The 20,660-nt window shown below is 36.5% G+C and overlaps 1 protein-coding gene across 4 annotated transcripts in view; it reads right to left on the reverse strand.

Annotated features, from left to right (window-relative positions):
* MBD5 (methyl-CpG binding domain protein 5) overlaps positions 1-20,660 on the reverse strand; it is a 397,266-nt gene that overhangs the window by 156,070 nt on the left and 220,536 nt on the right. For 3 of the 4 annotated variants that reach the window (XM_070423046.1, XM_070423044.1, XM_070423047.1), the window contains exon 4: positions 919-1,038. The exons of the other annotated variant lie outside the window; for it this stretch is intronic. The gene's annotated coding sequence lies outside the window, so the exon portion shown is untranslated. The remainder of the gene's footprint in view (positions 1-918; positions 1,039-20,660) is intronic. 4 annotated transcript variants of the gene reach the window in all.

Consider the following 20,660-nt stretch of genomic DNA (forward strand, 5'->3'; position numbering starts at 1 on the left):
AGCAAAATTGAGTGGAAACTAGAAAGATTTCCCATATGCCCCCTTCCCACACATGCACAACTTCTCCAACTCTCAACAGCCCATAGACAGGTTTTATTTTAAGAAAGGATTCTATAAACAAATAAGTTTGATTTCTAAGACCTTAGTATACTACTAAATATTGGAATTCTTCAAGATGGTGGGTAATAGTCAGTGTTTTCTTATATTATAAGTCCTGGAACCCTTTCATCAGAGAGCATGCTTAGGAACTAAGGTTCTACAATACTTACTTTTGGAAATTGTCCTAAATATCATTAGACATGAATACAAAGATGTATGCACAAGTACATTCATCGAAGTCATGTTAACCACAGGGAGATATTGGAAACATCTCAAATACTCAATAATTGGAAAATGGTTATACAATTTATGTTATACCTTTAAATTAGATTATTATATGACCTTTGACAAGGCTAATGTGGATGATATTTACTGGCATGAAAAATGCCACAACTTGCTAAGTGAAAGAAGCACTGTAGTCAAAGAGTGTTTAATTTCTATCCTATTGTTGCCAGTCATAATCTTAATAATTATATAGATATGTATTATATATGCATCAAATTCAGCAAGAATTACAACAAAATAAAAAAAATGGTTATTTCAAGGTGGTAGGATTACTATACATTTCTGTACTATTTTATATGTATATATATATATATATATATATATATATATTTTTTTTTTTAACAATGAACATGTATTAATTTTAGAATAGAAAATGTTTTTATAGAGGCAATGTGATTATGTGCCTTAACTCTTTGGCATTTTAATCTCTGGATGTCAGAAGATGCTTTTAATATTTAAAAAAAATTAAATTCACAGACAAGAAAACTATAATTATATAAATAATTCATGGAGAGAAAAACACACAATTCCTACCTTCTGGAGAGAAACTTAAAAACATAACAAGTGCTGTGAGACCCAGCAGCGTAATGGAGGCAGCAAATCTCTAGGTGCTCTATGCCTTTATGAATCCCTACATGGGAGTACCTCTTCTCTCTGAAATAGAAGTGACACAGACACACGCATTAATTTAAAGGAGAGGTGGAATGAAGTCTATCTTCAAGCACACATTGGAGCTGTACAGGCTGCCTGCTTTTAAATGGGGTCTCACAGGTAAAAAGTTGTTATGTAACCTTGGAAAAAATATTTATCTTCTCTGTAATTCAGGTTCCTCATCTACAAATGGGGAGGATAATAATAGTATCCAATTTTTGCTACAAAGATTAATATTCATAAAATATTTAGAACACTGCCATATACAATAGTATATGATATATATGTGGTTTAAAAAATAAATACCTGGGTAGGGTTGGTGACATTAATAGAGACCCTTCACAGGGTATATTACTGTAAGTGACATTTCATGTCATTACTTGAGTTCACATCTCAAGTAATTCTCAACTCAATGCTGTGAGGTAGATATTATTATCACTTGGCCCTCACTTCGCAAATCAGAAACTTCTGTCGGTTCCCCAAACTGTTACAAACTCACAAAAAACTGATCAATTTAACAGGAGAACACTTTTGCTGTTCCAAGTGATATCCAATGGATTGAATAAAATACTATTTACTGATACCTGGTCTATTTAACTTTCAAATCACTTAAAAATGACCTATCAGTATAAAATTAAAGCAAAGAGAATTGAAAACTCATTCTGGACCCTCCATCAAGTCATAGTAGAGTGCTCATCTACTGTGTTACCAATTTCTTCTTTATATTATCTGGAGGAGGCACAGCATTACCAATAGAGTATTCTTGCCAAGAATATTTAATCTAAATCTAATAATTTAAAAATTCAGAAAAATCTAAATCAAGGAACATCTTATAAACAATTGACCCAGACTTAAAAAAAAAAGTCAATGTCATGACACAAAAAGGTTGGGAAGTTTTTTTAGATGAAAGAAAATTAAATGGATAGGACAACTGAATACAATATATGATCCTTAATTGGCTTTTGGATCAGGGAAAAAAGAGAGCTATAATTAACGGACACTCAGAAAATTTAAAATACAACCTTTAAAAATCTCTCTCAGTTAATATATTTAGAATGAACCTAGGTGGCGTATTCTTATAAAATTGATTCATGCATTTATAGTCATCATAACTTATTAAATACCTATTCAGTGTGGTAAGCCTACACATAACAAAAATTCTTGCAAGGAACAGACCCTAAAATATAGACTTGGGTTGGACAAAGGGGTTAAGTGAAGGGTAATGAGGACCCTCTATCTCAGTCTGGCAAGTTAGCAAAATAGCTAAACTATCATCTGTTATATTTGGGACTCAGGCCATCTTCCTACTGAAGTATTTTCCCTTCTACTGTAAGGCAAACAGTCAGAAGGCTGAAGTAGGCTGCTGCTTCATGCAGCCTTCGTTCCACAAGACAGAGAGGCACATCAGGAAGCAGAGGAGGGAGAAAAGACAGCTTTGCCAAAAGAGCTTCTTTCTGTCTGTGGCTGAGAATCAGATGATTTGGAGCCTGGCAAGATTAAAGAAGCCAGATTATGAATGTTTTACAATGATCTTTTATTTATTTTTTGAATAAATTATTTGCATAATACAGAATTTGAAAGATATAAAAAAGCAGTGAAAAATTTCTTTTCCAGTCTTGTTCCCCAGACATCTGCTTTCCCTCCCCGAAGGCAACCTGATCCAGATTCGTGTCTTCTTCCAGAAATGTTTAATGCATTGCCTTATCTAAATAAGTTTTTACAGACATGGAGCAAGTTATACACATTGTTCTTACTTTGCTCTCTTCACATGATGTTTTGTCAATTGATCATTTCAGGATATATAGAGCTGCCTTATATATTCTTATTATAAAGTTTATGGCATAAAATCTATAAATAGGCAAGAATGTAAGAGGATAAAATAGATGTTTTCCTATGCAGAGGAAATAGATTCTGCCCCCCAGCCAGGAAAGAGCATCTAGGTGTCTGAGTATAGAGCGCACAGGTACTGTCTTAGGAAGGTAGCTGGGAGGGCTGTCTGAAGACATCTTTGGATTTTACACCACCAGTGTATTGTGTGTATTGTGGCAGAGCACCTGAGAAGTTCCTGAAGCCTATGAGTGGATTGCAAAAGTTTGAAGACTGATCCGGCAGACAAAAAGGAGATTGAGGTTTAAGAAAACGCAGCAAAGAGTGCAAGGTCCTTACAACTGGAGACCATGGTAGTATGTTCAGTATGAGGCTCAGCAAGAAGAACCACATCTCAGTAGGTGCTGGCATATGGTGCCAATATGCCAGGGCCAACCAGTAACTCAGCAGAGACCAGCAAGCAGAGGGAAGAGTGTGGAATCCCATACTTACCCACTGACGCCAGAATGATATGAGTCTCCCAGAAACTTGAAGAAGAGCGGAAGGAAAGGAGAAAGTAAGGGGTAGGGAAGAAACTTAATTTAAAGCCTAAATTGACTCAATTTTATTTCAGAAATGACCAAGCAACTACCGATTGGTAAGATTAAGTTTTACTTTGTGGAAATGGTGGTGACAGGGTGTGTATTGCAGGGGCTGGGATGGAGGCGTTGGGGATGTGGAAGAGGGGAAGTGAGAGGAGACAGACAATGATGACCAGGAAAAGGTGTTTGTGAGGTAAGTAAATTATAGCTATAGGCAAACAATGTTTTACATATTTGAGAGAAACAACTATAAAACTTAAATTTATATTGCCAGCTCATAGGGCTGTTAGTATACAATGAAATAGTTGTGTAAAAAGGTGCAAACAATAGTGATGTAATTTTCTGATTACTATTGCTGATAGTGTTCTTTCTTTGACTTTTCACCAAGTTCTGGGGATCTTTAATGCAGTCTCATGTGTCCTGATTTTTTTATGCACACTCACTCCAAAGAGTATTAGCGGTGAAGTGAATTCTGGGTTCAAATTTTACCTTTGTCACCCACTAGCTGTATGAGTTTGGGGAAGTACCTTGACTTCTCTGAGTCTCTTTATGATCTTTATTCATAAAACACAGTGCGATAATAAAAAAATCATCTCAAACATGCGTTAAGTAAGATAATGAAACTTACATAGTACATTGGCCCAACGTTCGTGGATCTACTTGCTTTCCTTAATGTTTCAACTAAGTTGTCCAGTGTTTGATTTGGAAAATTTGATCATCTTATTATATGTCATAATTATAAGAGCTTGAGCTATGTAATATATGGCTCTCAGTTATTGTTTTCAGGCCAACCCAGGAATACATATCACCACATGCTGTGAAGGAAGCAGGTTTGTATGGTAATAAAACCACTTAAATGCAGAATATATAATATGTGAACAGCAATCTCCTCAAATCTTACTCTGAGACAGAGTATAGAACTGAATATGGTAATTTCCCATTTTCTCCAGAGAAAAATTTATTTTTAAGAAAAATCTTTATCTCAAATCTAACAAATGCTTAAAAAATGAAACTATAAATTCAATAAAAATAAAATAAAAAAGAAGAAACTATATAGTAGACAATAAAATCAACACCTTTGACTTCTGGTTAAAGGTGGCAGATTGAACATACACATTTAACTTCATTTCCTTTCAAAACCACACTAAAATACAACAGGATATTAAATATTTTATTAAAAAGAATAAGCCAAGAAAGAAAAGCAGAATAGAGATGAATGACAGTAACCAAAATTTGGGAGCTAGAGGGCAGAAAACTATAGCTAACTAACTATAGTTGAATCCCAAGCAAGTTGAATCCTAAAGCAGCAGTAGGCAAAGCCAAGAAGCAATTTAATTTGTACTAGTTTCCAAAAAAACTTAGGAATTAGGGGGACCCAGATTTATGAAAGTTAGTTAAAGGTGGGAATCAGAGCAAACCTCTTTGGAGTTCTATTTAAGAATTTGTCTTTTACATTCCCTTTCTACTCTTCACAAGTGGACAAGAACTTCTCCCTCTTTCATCCTAGCAAAGTTCCTGAACTGGGAAATTTGGACGAATTCTGAAGGACAGAGTGCTCAACTGAAAACAGAACTGCGTGACATTTTACATGCTGAATATTGAGACTCCCACTTCTCTTCTATTTGGTTTGCAGAATGCTGCTAGCCCATTTTATAACTTCTAGGCAGGAGAGTAAAAACTTCTTTGGTGAATCTAATTGAACTGAAAAGGAAGATATTCACTAAAATAATATTGGGGTTCTGAATAAATAGCATAGTTGGATTTAGGGAATTCACAGTTATTAAGCCACAATTATGTGTTATCTACGCATTTACCTTTCTTACTACCTTAAATGTGAGCTGACAGTCAAAGACCACCAGACATCCGAGGAAAGCCCCTCACATGAAAGATGAAGCCTTAAAGCAAACAAACAGGAAATAGAACTATTGGGGGAAATACTAGTAAAGTTTCCAGAAAAAGTATCCTCAAAGATATGAGAGGACTACATCCATGAAACAAAAACAAGTTGATTTTTTTTTTTTAAAAAAAAAGGAACAAAGAAACTGTTTCTGAGAAACAAAATTATATTAGAAATGGAAACCTAAAGGTTGGATGATATCCCAGAAAGAAGAGACTAAGAAAAGTCTCTTTTTTAAAGGAACATAGGAGAAAAAGGATAAGAAAATTAGACCAATCTAGAGGTTCAGCATCCAGATAACAGAAAGAAAAGAGAACATGGAGAGAAAGAAATAATCAAAGAAGCAATTCATGAAAATTTGCCTGAATTAAACAACATTAATTTGCGGATTAAAAGGGCTCACTGAGTGTCTAGTCAAATAGAACCCCAACAAGGCACATCATAATAAAGTTTAAAAACTCTTGAAAAAAATAGAAAATAGTGAGAAAAAATGTAGAACAAAAATTAGATTGTTTTTCAACTTTTAAACACCAAAAGACAATGGAGAGTGAACATAAAAATTTTGAGAGAAAATAAATTCCAAACCACAAAGTCTGTTCTCAGCCACAAAATCAATCAAATGTCTAAAGCATAAAGGCATTTTACAGAGCGAAGATCAAAGCTATTGTTAGAAGTGCTCCATCAAAATGAGAGAGTAAATGAAGAAGGAAAGACATTAAAAACAGAAGATCCAATTCAAAGCAGGGACAAAAAGAAACCCCAAGGTGATAGTATAAAGAAATCTGTTTCATGTGGGACAGAGGTTACAGCTGAGTCAGAAACAAGTACATAGGAAGCCAAGCAAATGAAAAATATGACTATTATTGTTAGGGAAAGCAGAGAATTAGATACATGGTATGGTTATTAAAAGTCATCAGACTGAAAAGATGGCGTATTTGTGGTGATGGTGTAGGGCGCATAAAGATCTAAATCTACATCTCCCATAGTGGCACAGTAATGGATTATCTGAAGCTGAAAAAATCAAGAAGTAGAAATACAATCATGTTACTTAGTGATATTATTTTTCATAAATACCAGAGGAAACAGAAAAAAAAGTAAAAAGAAAAAAAATGATTGCTTCTGAAAATTTGAAAAATAGTAAAAGGAAGTACACAGCAAGGACCTGTTTCTGTTTTGTTTTTTTTATAAGTTTTGTAGGACTAATTGATTTTTTAAACTATGTGCATGTGTAACTCTGATAAATATAAAACAAAACAAAAACAGCATAAAAGTTAACATTAACCATGATCTGTGGAAACATAGTAGGCGTTTATAAATTCTTAAATGTGGTTGCATGAATTGAATTATACAACCTTATAGGGTAAATTTCTAGGAAACAGCTGTTGCACCAAGTATCTGCTATGACAGACAGCACATGGCAGGTCCCTAAATATTGCTGCTAATTGGTGACAATGAAAATAAAAAACAGGCACTGCAGTGGGTTCTGGACTCCCTGGGTTTAAATCTTAGCTCTGCCTCTTTCCAGTTACATCTTTTCATTTGCTTGGTTTCCTGTGTACTTGTTTCTGATTCAGCTGGAACCTCTGTCCCACATGAAACAGATATTAAACCACATGGATAAGATATTAAACCATTTTTTTAAGTTTCATTATTTGTAAAAATCCTTAGTTCATAGGAATGCTGTATTAATTGATATAGGAACAATGCTTAGCACAGTGCCTGATATAAGGAATGGCTAATAAATGTTAGCTATTTAAATTGCTAACATTGGGACATTGGGACATTTTATTTCCCACAAATTTCTTGTTCACCCTCCCCACAGATTCAGACTCAATTATCACCCTAAAATCAATCATGCCTGGTTTACTTCAAAAAACAGAATAGAAATAAATGTCATACCTAGAACCATTTCTCTTTTCTTATCCATTGCTGCTTCCCTTTTCCTTTAGGGCAGGCAGCCTGGAGCAGGATTTGTAACCAGAAGACCTACTTTGGGTAGGTCATTTAGCCCCTCTGAATATCCATGTTCTCATCTGAAAGGTGGAGATGATAATATCTGCTAGAGGGGACATTTGAAGTTTGCCACCCACCATGCTTTACTGCTACTTTTGGTAACTGCATGCTGACTTTCCTTTGGACAACTCACCTACTTCCCAGCTCTAGAAGTGAGTCTAATTGCCAAAGCAGTCAAAGTGTCTAGCTATTCCTCTGTCCACAGTGATGTGTCCAAAGATGGGCATTAACCAAATCAGTAACAGTGATACTCAAAAACGTCAGGATCACCAAAGAGTGAAAGTCTCGGAGCCGATCCAGAGGGAAAGAGTTGGGAGCCTGGAATTGGCCAATTTAAAAACCATCCCATCCTATGAACCCAAATGTCCCTTTTTAGCCCAAGCCTCTGGAGTGTGTGTGTGTGTGTGTGTGTGTGTGTGTGTAGTAGGAGAAGAGAAAAAGGGAGGGGAGTGAGGAAGAATGCTCTTCATTGTAACAAAGTAAGTCTTAACTCCTATCTACATTATAAGTTAAACTAGAGGCCATGCACCAGTGGGGTCCCTCGGGTTGGCCTTCGGGAATTGGGCTGAAACCGGTTCTCTGATATCCCCCGAGGGGTTGCGGATTGTGAGAGGGCACAGGCCAGGGCGAGGGACCCCATTGGTGCACGATTGGGGCTGGGGAGAGACTGCGGGATGGCTCCAGGGTGTGTCCAGCCCGTCTCTCCCAGTCCTGATTGGTCGGACCCCAGCAGAAAGCTAACCTACTGGTGGGAGTGTCTGCCCTCTGGTGGTCAGTGTGCATCATAGTGACTGGTCAAATGGTCGGACACTTAGCATATTAGGCTTTTATTATATAGGACTAGAGGCCCGGTGCATGAAATTAGTGCATGGGGGGGGAATCCCCTCAGCCTAGCCTGCATCCTCTCACAATCTGGGACTCCTCTGCCTGCCTGCCTGATCACCCCTAACCACTCACCTGCCTGACTGGTCTCCCCTAACCACTCACCTGCCTGCCCGATCACCCCTAACCACTCTTCCTGCCTGCCTGATAGCTGCTAACTCTTCACCTGTTTGCCTGATTGCCTCTAACCACTTGCCTGCCTGCCTGCCTGATCGCCCCTAACCTCCTATGCCTCAGCCCCCGCTGCTGCAGCTTCAGCTGGAATGACATCTGGAAGGTCATTTGGCTGTCTGGTCTAATTAGCATATTATGCTTTTATTATTATAGATATCTACTGTTTCCAGGGTGGGGACCAACTGAGATAACAAATATAAAAATATTTGGTAAACATAATGCAGTATGCACATGTTATTACCATATTTAATAACATAAGTCAACGTTTTTCAGAAAGCAAACTATGCCTTGAAACAGTAATTACTTATTTTCACAAAATATCAAGGTACCCTCCTGAAAGTCTGGGCATGATAGAAATTACTTGTGAATATCTATCCTATATTATAAAAGCCTAATATGCCAAGTGTCTGGTAGTCCAGTCATCCGTTCAACCAATCAAAGCGTAATATGCTAATGATATGCTAAGGCTGCTCAACCACTTGCTATGATGTGCACTGACCACCAGGGGGCAGATGCTCCTACCAGTAGGTTAGCTTGCTGCTGGGGTCCGGCTGATCGGGACTGAGCAAGACAGGCCTGACATTCCCTAAAGCCCTCCTGTGGTCCCTCCCCAGCTGGCCAACCTCCCACATCACTCCCCAGCCCCAATCGTGCACCAGTGGGGTCCCCTGGCCTGGCCTGCACCCTCGCGCAACCCAGAACCCCTCGGGGGATATCGGAGATTGGTTTCAGCCCGATCCCACAGGCCAGGCCAAGGGACCCCACTGGTGCACGAATTCATGCACTGGGCCTCTAATTGTGTATAAAAATATAAGAAGGTACAATGGTTATTTGTTTCAGGTCATGCATGTGACAGTAGCTCAGATGGCTTCCTTACCCATCAAACTTACAAGTTTAGGCTAGTTTGCCCGAATCTCTATTTTACCCTTTGAAATCTGTGCTTCATAAACCTGCTTGAATCCTTTTGAAAATATGTACTCTGTACTAATTACTTACAAGTGAATTTTATCAGACTTAATTAGTAAAATCTGGAGTAGTTCAATTGTTTTATTATTTATAAATAAAACACCAATTAAAGAGAAATAGAAAAATGGTACCTAGTCCCTATAAAAGCTTGTTTTATAAACTTGTAAAATAAAATACATTGAAGTCAGAATAAAAATTTAAAGTATATGAATATTCCTTCCAAATGAACTCAAAGATTTTAAAAAGGCATTTCCTTTTTCTTTATTCCTCACCTGAGGATATGTTTTTTACTGATTTTTAGAGAGAGAGGAAGGGGATGGGAGAGAGAGAGGGAGACAGGGAGAGGTGGGGGAGAGGGAGAGAGAGACCTATGGGTTGCCTCCATTACATGCCCTGACTGAGAATGGAACCACAACCTTTCTTGTACAGCAGGCATGTCAAACTTAAAGGCTAACACGGGCCAAATAAACACGGCTTAAGTTTATGTGGGCCGCAAAAAACAAAAGCTTCAATTTTCATAGAAACATAGGTTTATTTTGATAGACACATGCTGAATACAAATGAGAATTTGAGGGCTGAAATAAATGAGTAACATTAACATAAAATAATAGAACATTTTAAAAAAATTAATATTTTTTCTTGAACATTCACTTACCAGACACTGAGTAACTGCACAAATTAATAAGCGCAATGCAAATAAACATATTTTTCTTGTTTTCTGAAAGAGAAATATTTCCTATTGCACACACCAAACAAGTCAGTACAAGACTAATAACATGGCAATTGGCTGCTAAAATATTCGCTGCTAGTATTAGTGGACAGAAATGGTGCGCCTGCACGTAGGCACAAAGGAAATGAATGCAACACGATTATAGTGATCAGTCATTAGCAAATGCTGTAGTTCATTATTAATAATTATGTATAACAGGATATTGTAAAAATTAGGTTACGAAATTTTTATTAAAACGTTTCTCACATACTGTTATATTGGCTGGGCTGCAAAAATATTCATTGTGGGCCACATGCAGCCCATGGGCCGCGAGTTTGACATGCTAGGTGTACAGGACGATGTGCCAACCAACTGAGCCACCCACCCAGGGCAAGGCATTTGTTTTCTTAAATAGATCTATCTCTTCATGTCAATAGCATTAATTTAACTGGCAATCCTTTTTCTTTCTAGCTAAAGCAAACGTAAACTTTAGCTCTTCTCCTGTTTCATTTCTCAGAAACAGAGTAAGTACAGTTGAAATGCTGCTTTATAGTATTTGCTCCATCTGACATGTCCTTGGTCTTAGCTCTAGACTAGGCTTCTTTAGGTAAAAGATCAGATAATCAAGTAACGAGGGTGATTTTTGGTCTTACCTGATAACAACAATGAATATAATAATGAAAGAATCATGAGCATGAATGCACACATTTTTTCAGGCTGAAAAATATCCAATAAAAATGAAAAAAAAATCAAGTGAGCTCTAATTACATCTTTTAAAGAAAGAATGAGGAAATAATAATTATATTTTCTAATTAAAAACAAGTTATGATATAGAGGTCACTAGTAAAAGTTTAATACCAATTCAGGATAATATTAGACTGATTATTTGTCAGGAAACAACATAAAATGCTTAAATTCTAGTCCAATAAAACCAACTCTTTTTAATAAACCAGGGTTACAAACTGCGACTATGAGGAGTCTGGTATTTTAATGAATGTACTGTACTTAAGGTTTGCCCTTCAAAATGGTTATCCTGGGAGGCCATAAAGCAAGCCCAGAAATGCTAAAATAGTTCACTATATATTTGGAATTTCTCTTTTGTAATTGCCGTTACCATGAGCTTTTGCACCTCACAAGATCCCTTGTTTTTGACCTCAAAAGGTCTGCATAACTTTTGACCCACTAAACTTCGCTTGAGATGACATTTAGTAGGTTTCTGAATTCAGATAAAACAAGTGTGTGTATTTAAAACAGTGTGTCAGGAACAAAAGGCCAATTCTATAAATATGTTGTGTGAAGGCAGTACCCATAGAATAAGCCTACAGTTTCCAAAGTGAGAAAGAGTAAAATAATTTAGATTTAAAATGTTACGTTTATCAATTTCTCTACAATTGCATCTTAAATTAGGATAAAAACCAGCAGTCTGGATATGCAGATGTAGTATATTAAATTATAGACTGTGAGATTGAATTTTTTAAAAAGAGCAGCTCCTAGAAATTAATTCAATTTAACAAGCATTTATTGAGTGTATTCTATGTATTTTTAGTAGTGCTAGGAAATAGAACAAAAATAATACACAGGACAGGTCTTCAAGGCACTTATACACTAGTAGAAGAGGATGATGTACAATAACCACAACAACATTCTAATTCAATTCTAGAATTGAATATTCTAAATGAAACTGAAATCATAGTTGTACGTTAATTTATATTCAAACACTATAGTCTATATTTTCTCATATTTATCGTATTACCACTAGCATTTTGTAGCTTTAAAAATACATATTACCAAAGTACTTATATGCATATATACATAATCCATGGACACAGACAATAGTGTGGTGAAGGCGTGGAGGTGGGGGGAGGGTGGCAGTACAGGGTGGAGGAGGTTAATGGGGAACAAAAGGAGGACATCTGTAATACTTTCAACAATAAAGATAAATTAAAAAGTAAAATAAAATTACATATTACATTAAATCATACACATTTGTTTATATATCTGCCTCCTTAGATGGCCTATGACAGGGAAGGGCAACCCCTGGCATATGTGCCAAACATGGCACGCCAGTAACTTTTGCTGGCACGCGAAACTCTCTCTTATAAGCTTCAATTTACAATTTTTTTCTTAATATCGAGTTTTTTATTTTTCAGATAAATTCAGTGTAGGTGCATCTTAGATAAATAAATAATTTTACATAACAATTTATCTTAAAGACCATAGACATGGATTGACGAGAGAGGGGAAGAGCAATTTCTATGCCTCTGCCTTAACTCTCCCTGCTTTCCTAGATCTGACCAGTGTTTTGGTTTCATCCACATACACTTGTGAATCTTTGTTCTCAGTGATGAATTTTGTTAAGTCTCATAATAGGAGTAGCCTGACGGATGAAAGTAGTAGCTCGTGCATTTCTCTGAAGGTCATGAAATATAAACCTGAAGTAAAATCTCTGTCATCAGTGATGCAGCAGCAAAAGTCCCACTGATAATATCAAACAGAGTCATCAAGTTTTCTGTCGGACTATCAGTGTACATGTATACATTAAAAAATAAATGTATTTTTCATCATCATATACTGTGTTTGTGTTGCTTGAATGAATTTTATTATTTCTTCAAAGTTCTTCACATACATACACCTTAAGAGATATCAAGTAGGTGTAACATGTTCTCAAAAAATTAGGGTTGGCACGCAGAAGAATTTTGAGTCAGAGATTTTGCTGGTTTTGGCACGCACTCACAAAAAGGTTGCCCACCCCTGGCCTATGAGCTCCTCCACAGCAAGAACTAGAGGTCACAGCATAGTAAAATGTTTAAGACAGAGACAAAACTTGAAAGCAGTAAGAGAAAAAGAACTCATCATATATAAGAAAAACCCAATAATATCAGAAACTGATTCTTTGGAAATAAAGGTCAGAATGCAGTGGGGTTATATAATCAAAGTGTTAACAGAAAAATACCCAAATAACTGCCAACCAAAAAGCGATACCAGTAAAACTAATTTTCAAAAATGAAGGGGCAATAAATACATATCCAAATAAACAAAACTGAGAGGAATCATTGGTAGCACACCGACATCACAAAAACTACTAAAGAAAGTTCTTCAGGCTGAAAGCAAGTGCCCCCAGGTGTGACATGACTCCAAACAAAAGGCAGAGCACCAGTACATGAAATTATGGAATTATAAGAAAGCATAAATGTGAATTTCTTCTCCTACCTAATTTAAAAAGGAATTGTACAAAACAATCTTGCGGATTACATATTGTTGGGTTCTAACATATAGATATATAATATATATAACAGTGCAAAGGAGGTTGGTGGGAGCAAATCTGTATTGGAGAAGGAAATGACACCACATTGTAACTCAAATCCACAAGAACAAATAAAGATAATTAGAAATGGTAAAAAAGAAGGCTAATAAAATAAACTCTATACATATGTATTTGCTTCCCTTTCTTTTCTTCTTTAAAAGACATAAAATTACTCAAACTAATAATTACATCAACATATTGTTAGGTTTGTAACATATATACATGTGTGTGCAAAGTAATAGCACAAAAAAGGAAGAAAAGAAAATAGAGCTATACAGAAATATGATTTTTAATTTCACTGGAATTCAATAAGTATAAACCTGAAGTAGAATCTGTTCACTTAAGATGTATAAGGGAATCCCTAGACCAATCACTAATAACAAAAATATATATAATAAAAAATCATTACAAGAACTACTTACTTCAAAAAGAGAAAAAATAAAGGAACAAAAAAGACATGAGACATATTAAAGACATATTTCAGAGATGCATATGTCTTTTTTGAGTTAGTATTTTGGATTTATTTGAATAAATACCCAGAAGTGGAATTTCTAGGCCATAAGGTAGTTTTATTTTTAATTTTTTTTTTTTTAGGAATTTCCATATTGTTTTCCATAATGATTGCAGCAATTTGCAATTCCACCAACAGTGCACAAAGGTTCCCTTCTCTTCACATTCTCACCAAGATTTTCTTTTTGTTGATTCATTGGTGATAATCATTCTTATAGATGCGAGGCAATAGCTCATTGTGGTTTTAAAATGCATTTCTCTGATGTTTAGTGATGGTGAGCATCTTTTCCTATGTCTATTGGCCATTTGCATGTCCTCTTTGAAGAATTGTCTATTAAGGTTCTCTGCCCATTATTAAAATTGGTTGTTTGTCTATTTGGAGTTAAGTTGTAGGTGTTCCTTTTTTTTTTTTGGATATTAATCCCTTACCAACTGTATCATTGGTGAATATCTTCTCCCATTCAACAGGTTGTCTTTTCATTTTCTTGATGGTTTCCTTTGCTGTGCAAAACTTTTTAGTTGGATGTAGTCCCATTTGTTTATTTTTTCTTGTCCAAGGAGATATAAATCCCTCCCCAAAATTATTAAGAGCAATCTCAAAGAGTTTACTGCCTATGTGTTCTCCTAGGAATTTTATGGTTTGGGGCCTTCATTTAAGTCTTTAACTCATTTTGACTTTATTCTTGCATATGGTATAAGAGAGAAGTCTAGATTCACTTTGGGGATACGTCTATCCAGCTTTCCCCAAATGATTATTGAAAAGACTGTCTCTATTCCATTGTAAATTCTTGCCTCCTTTGCCATAGATTAATTGACCATACAGGTGTAAGTTTATCTCTGAGCTGTCAATTCTATTCCATTGGCTTATGTATCTTATTTTATGTCAGTACCATGCTGTTTTGATTACCACAGCCTTTTCTTTTATTGTATACCTTGTTGTATATCAGGTAGCATGGTATTCCCAACTTTGTTCTTTCTCAAGATTCCTGTGGCTATTCCTGTGGTTCTATGTAAAATTTAGGATTATTTGATCTAGTTCTGTGGAAAATATCACTGTTATTTTGTTAGAGATTGCACTGGATATATAGATTGCTTGGGGGAGTATGGACATTTTAACAATATCATTTTTTGCTATCCAAGAACAGGGTATTTGCTTCTATTTATTTTTATCTTCAGGTTCTTTATTTAATGTCATAACTTTTCGGGTACAGGTCTTATACCACCTTGGTTAAATTTATTCCTAGGCATTTTATTGTGTTTTTTTTGGATGCAATTGTAAATGGGATTGTTTTCTTAATTTCTCTTTCTGCTGGTTCATTATCCTATCTAATAAAAGAGTAATATGCAAATTAACTGTCACTCCCTCACTCTGTCACTCCCTCACAAAGATGGCAGCGGCCACGAAGCTGGAGTAAGCTGGAGGTTTGGGTTGCCCCCAGCGATGGAGGAAGCCAAGCTTCCTGTCTGCCCTGGCTGGCACTGGGCTCCATTCAACACTACAAAATTTCAATTATAGAAGATAAATAAATCCCAGATACCTGCTTCCAGCCCGTGGCCGTGGCCAGCCTGAAAACGGCCATCAGCCCCTCACCCAGGCTGGCCAGGCACCCCAGTAGGGAACCCCACCCTGAAGTGGGTGTGGCCAGCCTGAAAACAGCCCTCAGCCCCTCACCCAGGCTGGCCAGACACCCCAGTAGGGATTCCCACCCTGATCTGGGACACCCTTCAGGGCAAACCAGCCAGCCCCCACCCATGCACCAGGCCTCTTTCCTATATATAAAAGGGTAATATGCAAATTGACCCTAACAGCAGAATGACTGGTCACTATGACATACACTGACCACCAGGGGGCAGACGCTCAAAGCAGGAGATGCCCCTTGGTGGTCAGTGTGCTCCCACAGGGGAAGCTCTGTTCAGCCACAAGCCAGGCTGATGGCTGCCATCACAGCGGTGGTGGCGGGAGCCTCTCCCACCTTCTCAGCAGCACTAAGGATGTCCAACTGCAGCTTAGGCCTGCTCCCCGCTGGCAAGTGGACATCCCTCGAGGGCTCCCGGACTGCCAGAGGGATGTCTGACTGCTAGTTTAGGCCCGGTCCCCCAGGGAGCGGGCCTAAGCCAGCAGGTGGACATTCCCCGAGGGGTCCCAGACTGCGAGAGGGCACAGGCTGGGCTGAGCGACCCCACCGAGTCCACAAATTTTTGTGCACTGGGCCTCTAGTTGATGTATAAAAGTGCAACTGTTTTCTGAATATTAATTTTGGATTCTGCTACTTTACTAAATCCATTTATCAATTCTAATGGTTTTTTTTCATGGAATTTTTAAGGTACTCTCTATATAATATCATATGAACTGATGATAATTTTACTACTTATTTTACAATTCGGATGCTTTTTATTTCTTTTTCTTCTCTATGGCTAGTACTTCCAATGTTATGTTGAATACAAGTGATAGAATTGGACAACCTTGTCTTATTCCTGAGCATAAGTAAAACACTTTTAGTTTTTCACTGTTGAATATGATGTAAGCTGTGGGTTTGTCATATATGCCTTTATTATGTGGAGTTATGTCCTCTCTATTTCTACTTTGCTGAGTTTTTATCAGAAATGGATGCTGAATTTTTTCTGCATCTATTGATATGATCATATGACTTTTATCCTTCATTTTGTTTATGCGGTGTGTCACATTGACTTTCATATACTAAAACATCCTTGCATCCTGGTAATAAATCTCACCTGATCATGGTGTATGATATTTTTAATGTACTGATGAATTTGGTTTGCTAATATTTTGTTAAGAATTTTTGCATCTATGTTCATCAGATACATGGAGCTATACTTTTCTTTTATTGTAATAAAATTTTGGAATCAAAACCAGATGTTGGCCTCATAAAATAGCCTTGGGAACATTTCCTCTTGAATTTTTCGGAATAGGTTTAGAAGAATAGGTGCTAATTCTTTAAATGTTTGCTAAAATTCAAGTGTGAAGCAATCTGGTCCAGGACTTTTGTTTGTTGTTTTTAAACTATTGATCCATTCCCTTAGTAGTTATAGGTTTATTCAGATTTCCTGTGTCTTTTTGACTCAGTCTTAGAAGACTGAATGTTTCTAGGAATTTATCCATTTCTTTAGATTATCCAATTTGTTGGCATATAATTGTTCATAATATTTTCTATAGTCCTTTGTATTTCTATGGTTTCAGTTTCACTTCTTTTTCATTTATGATTTTACTCATATGGATCCTATCTCTTTTTTCCTCAAGAGTTATTTTTTTTTTTTAAACTACCTCTTGGTTTTATTGTTCTTTTGTATTTTTTAGACTCTTTTATTTATTTCCTTTTCTATACTCACTTTGGGCTTTTTTATTTCCTCATTTTCTAGTTCCTTAGGTGTAAGGTGAGATTGTTTATTTAAGATTTTTCTTATTTCTTGAGGCTTTTATTGCTATGATTTTTCCTCTTAGAAGTTCTTTGGCTGCATCCCATAGATTTTGGGTTATTGTGTTCTCATTTTCATTTGTTAACCCATTCATTATTTATTAGCATGTTACTTAGCCTTCATGTGTTTGTAAATTCTTAATTTTTTTTGTAGTTGACTTCTATTTTAATACCATTGTGGTTGTTGAAGATGGTTGGTATGATTTTAATCTTCCTAATTTATTGAGACTTGTTTTGTGACCTAACATGTGATCTATCCCCCAAATTTTTCCATGTGCACTTGGAAAGAATGCATATCCAGCTGCTTTTGGGTGAAGTGTTCTAAAAATATCAACTAAATACATGTGATTTAATGTATCATTTAAGATCACTGTTTCCTTTGTGATTTTTCTGTCTGCATGATCTATCCATTGATGTCAGTGGGGTGTTAAAGTTCCCTCAATTACCAACTACTGTTGATCTCACCCTTCATGTCCATCAATATTTGTTTTATATTTTTAGGTGCCCCTATACTGGGTACATAGATATTTACAAGGGTTATACTCTCTTGTTGGATTGATCCCTTTATCATTATGAAATGTGCTTCTTTGTCTCCTTTTGTAGCCTTTTATTTGAAGCATACTTTGTCTAATATTAAGTATTGCTACCCAGTTTTTTTCATATTAATTTGCATGAAATTTTTTTTCTGTCCCTTTACTTTCAGTCCTTGTGTGTCTTTCAATCTGAAGTGGGTCTCTTGTAGACAGCCTGTGTATGGGTCTTGTTTTCTTATTCATTCAGCAAGAGGTACAAGGCATTAGGACAATTGTTGCTTGTTTGGGAATTAATGGACCTTTGAGAGATTCTGGGAAAGTCTACAGCATAAGCCCTGATCAACAGCTTATGTGTATTAGCCTCTGAAAAAGGTTCAGGCCAGGTAGGGTCTCAGGGAATCATTAGGGTGAGGTGAGAGCCATGTTAACCTGGTTAATGGAGACTCATACTTGTTGACAAGTCTACAGGCTGAGTGACAGGAGGGCTTAATAACAACAGTAAACAACAATAGTTACTGCTAGCATTTCGGTCTGCACCTGCTGGCTGTGTGGGAGGAGGGCTGAACAAAGGAACAATGGCACCTGCAGGCACTTTAGTATGGGAGAGAGCTCCCACTCCAGCCCTCACCCTGACCCGGACAATTCAGTCTCCCCCTCGCCTGTTATTTTCCTAGCACTTTTTGAGCTGCTGCCCTTTCACTGGAGCTGAGGGCAAATATTTGTGAGCAAATAAGTCTGTGCTCAGGCCCTTTTGGAGGAAATCTGGGTCTCCAGTAGCCTTGCATCTGACCAAAATTGAGTTACTACTGATTTTCACAGCCAGGTGTTGTGTGGACTACTCTTCCCACAGTGGGGAGGTTGGTGTAGGGCTGGGATCCCTTACTCCTACAGTGGAGATCTCTGCTGCAGAGATATCCCTTTTGATTCTTAATGGCCACATGTGGGTGTGGGACCAGCCCTTCTGCATCTCCACACTTCCTACCAGTCTCAATGTGGCTTCTTCTTTATATCCTTAGATATAAGGGTTTGGGCAAACTAGTTTTCAGGTGGTTGGTTCTTAAGGGTGGTTGTTTTATATTTTAGTTGTAATTCTGATTTGATGTTGTGAGGCAGTGAGCATAGCATTTACCTATTTTGCCATCTTGACTGGAATTTTAAAATAGCTAAATTCACATAGCTTTTTAAAAAATATATTTTTATTGATTTCAGAGAGGAAGGAAGAGGGAAAAAGAGATAGAAACATCAATGAGAGAGAATCATTGATTGGCTGCTTCTTGCCCGCCCCACAATGGGGATCGAGCCCACAACTTGGACATATGCCCTGACCGAGAATCAAACCTCGATCTCCTGGTTCATAAGTCAATGCTCAACCACTGAGCCAGGCCAGCCGGGCTAAAGTTATATCGTTTTAACAAAATGTCCATGTTTTGACATATTCTTTGCCAACATCATGTATTATTGCATTGAAATTTTCTTATTACTATTATTTGGATTGTTTTCAAAATTTAATTATTATAAACAATGTTGCAAAGTTTCCTTGGGATAATGCTTTTTCTGTGCTTCTTTAGAATAGGTTTTTAGAAACTGGGTGAAAGAATAATAATATATTTAGGCTTTCCATATATATATATATATATATATATATATATATATTTATATTGCTTTCCATAGTTGTACAAATTTATACTTACCAGCAGTGTAAGAAAATACCTGTTTCTGCATAAATGTCATCTTAACCTCATGAAAGAGTCTTAAGAGCATTAACCTGAAATTCCTCTCACAACCTATATTGGAAAAGGAACTCTTTGTAAGTTTAGTAACGGGAGTAATGGTTAATATTTGCTATAAAGGCTTTGCATAGTTCGTGAGAGCAATGTAGCATACATTAAATAGGAGTCAAATTAATTTTTCATATTGTGGAAAAGAATGTGTATATCAATCAAACCAAATAAAGTTTTGGCCACATCTACTATTAGTAAGGCACTATAGTATAAACTGGAGAGTATGATCGATTGTAAGAGGCTTACAGTTTAGTTGGAAAAGTATAAGCACCAAAGGAGTTCAATAACAATATGATATTTAAATAAGTTTCTTAAAATAGCACAATTTAGTACAAAATTATTTGTCAAGGAAGCAATGTGGAAAATGAAGCTGCTACAAGTTCAGAGAGGAAAGAAAATACTGCATGCATCACTCACTAATTGTTCCCTACTCAAACATTCTTCCTGGGTCAACACTAAAGAATCCATCCTTACCCTTTATGACAAAAGTTTTGTTGATTGGTCTCTCCTTAATTACTGGATGCTGTAAATGTATCTGCCCTTCTGGGATGCTATTTCTGGCTATAAATAATACAATTCAAATTGGCTCTACACCAGTATTGGAAAAATGTAGAATTTCATGAGGTTAATGAAAGCGATATTGGAATACTACTCAAATCACACAAAAAGCCAGTTAGACAAGTTAAAAGTGAAATAGAGAAAATCTGTAAAGATTATGATTCAATGGGTATACCAAAGGTGGGTAATTTAAATATCAAATAATTGGAGAGACCACTGGAAAAATTGAAAAAATCCTCTGAATATATTTTTGCAAAAAAGGCAACTCTTTAAAAGCATGCTAGAAAGTTAAGGGCAAGATTCATATTGTGTCAACTATGTGAAAAATTACAAAAAAGAAAAAAAATTGTCATTCATTCTTTGCTGATTTTCATTATTCCCATAGTTAAAATTATAGCCTGTATTTAGATAGCTTTTGGTTTAATACTTTTCATAATCAAGTCCTATTAAAACTTC

This window comes from Myotis yumanensis, unplaced genomic scaffold, assembly GCF_028538775.1.
Source record: "Myotis yumanensis isolate MYYU_CA2020_CCGP unplaced genomic scaffold, mMyoYum1.0.hap1 SCAF_8, whole genome shotgun sequence".
NCBI lineage: Eukaryota > Metazoa > Chordata > Mammalia > Chiroptera > Vespertilionidae > Myotis > Myotis yumanensis.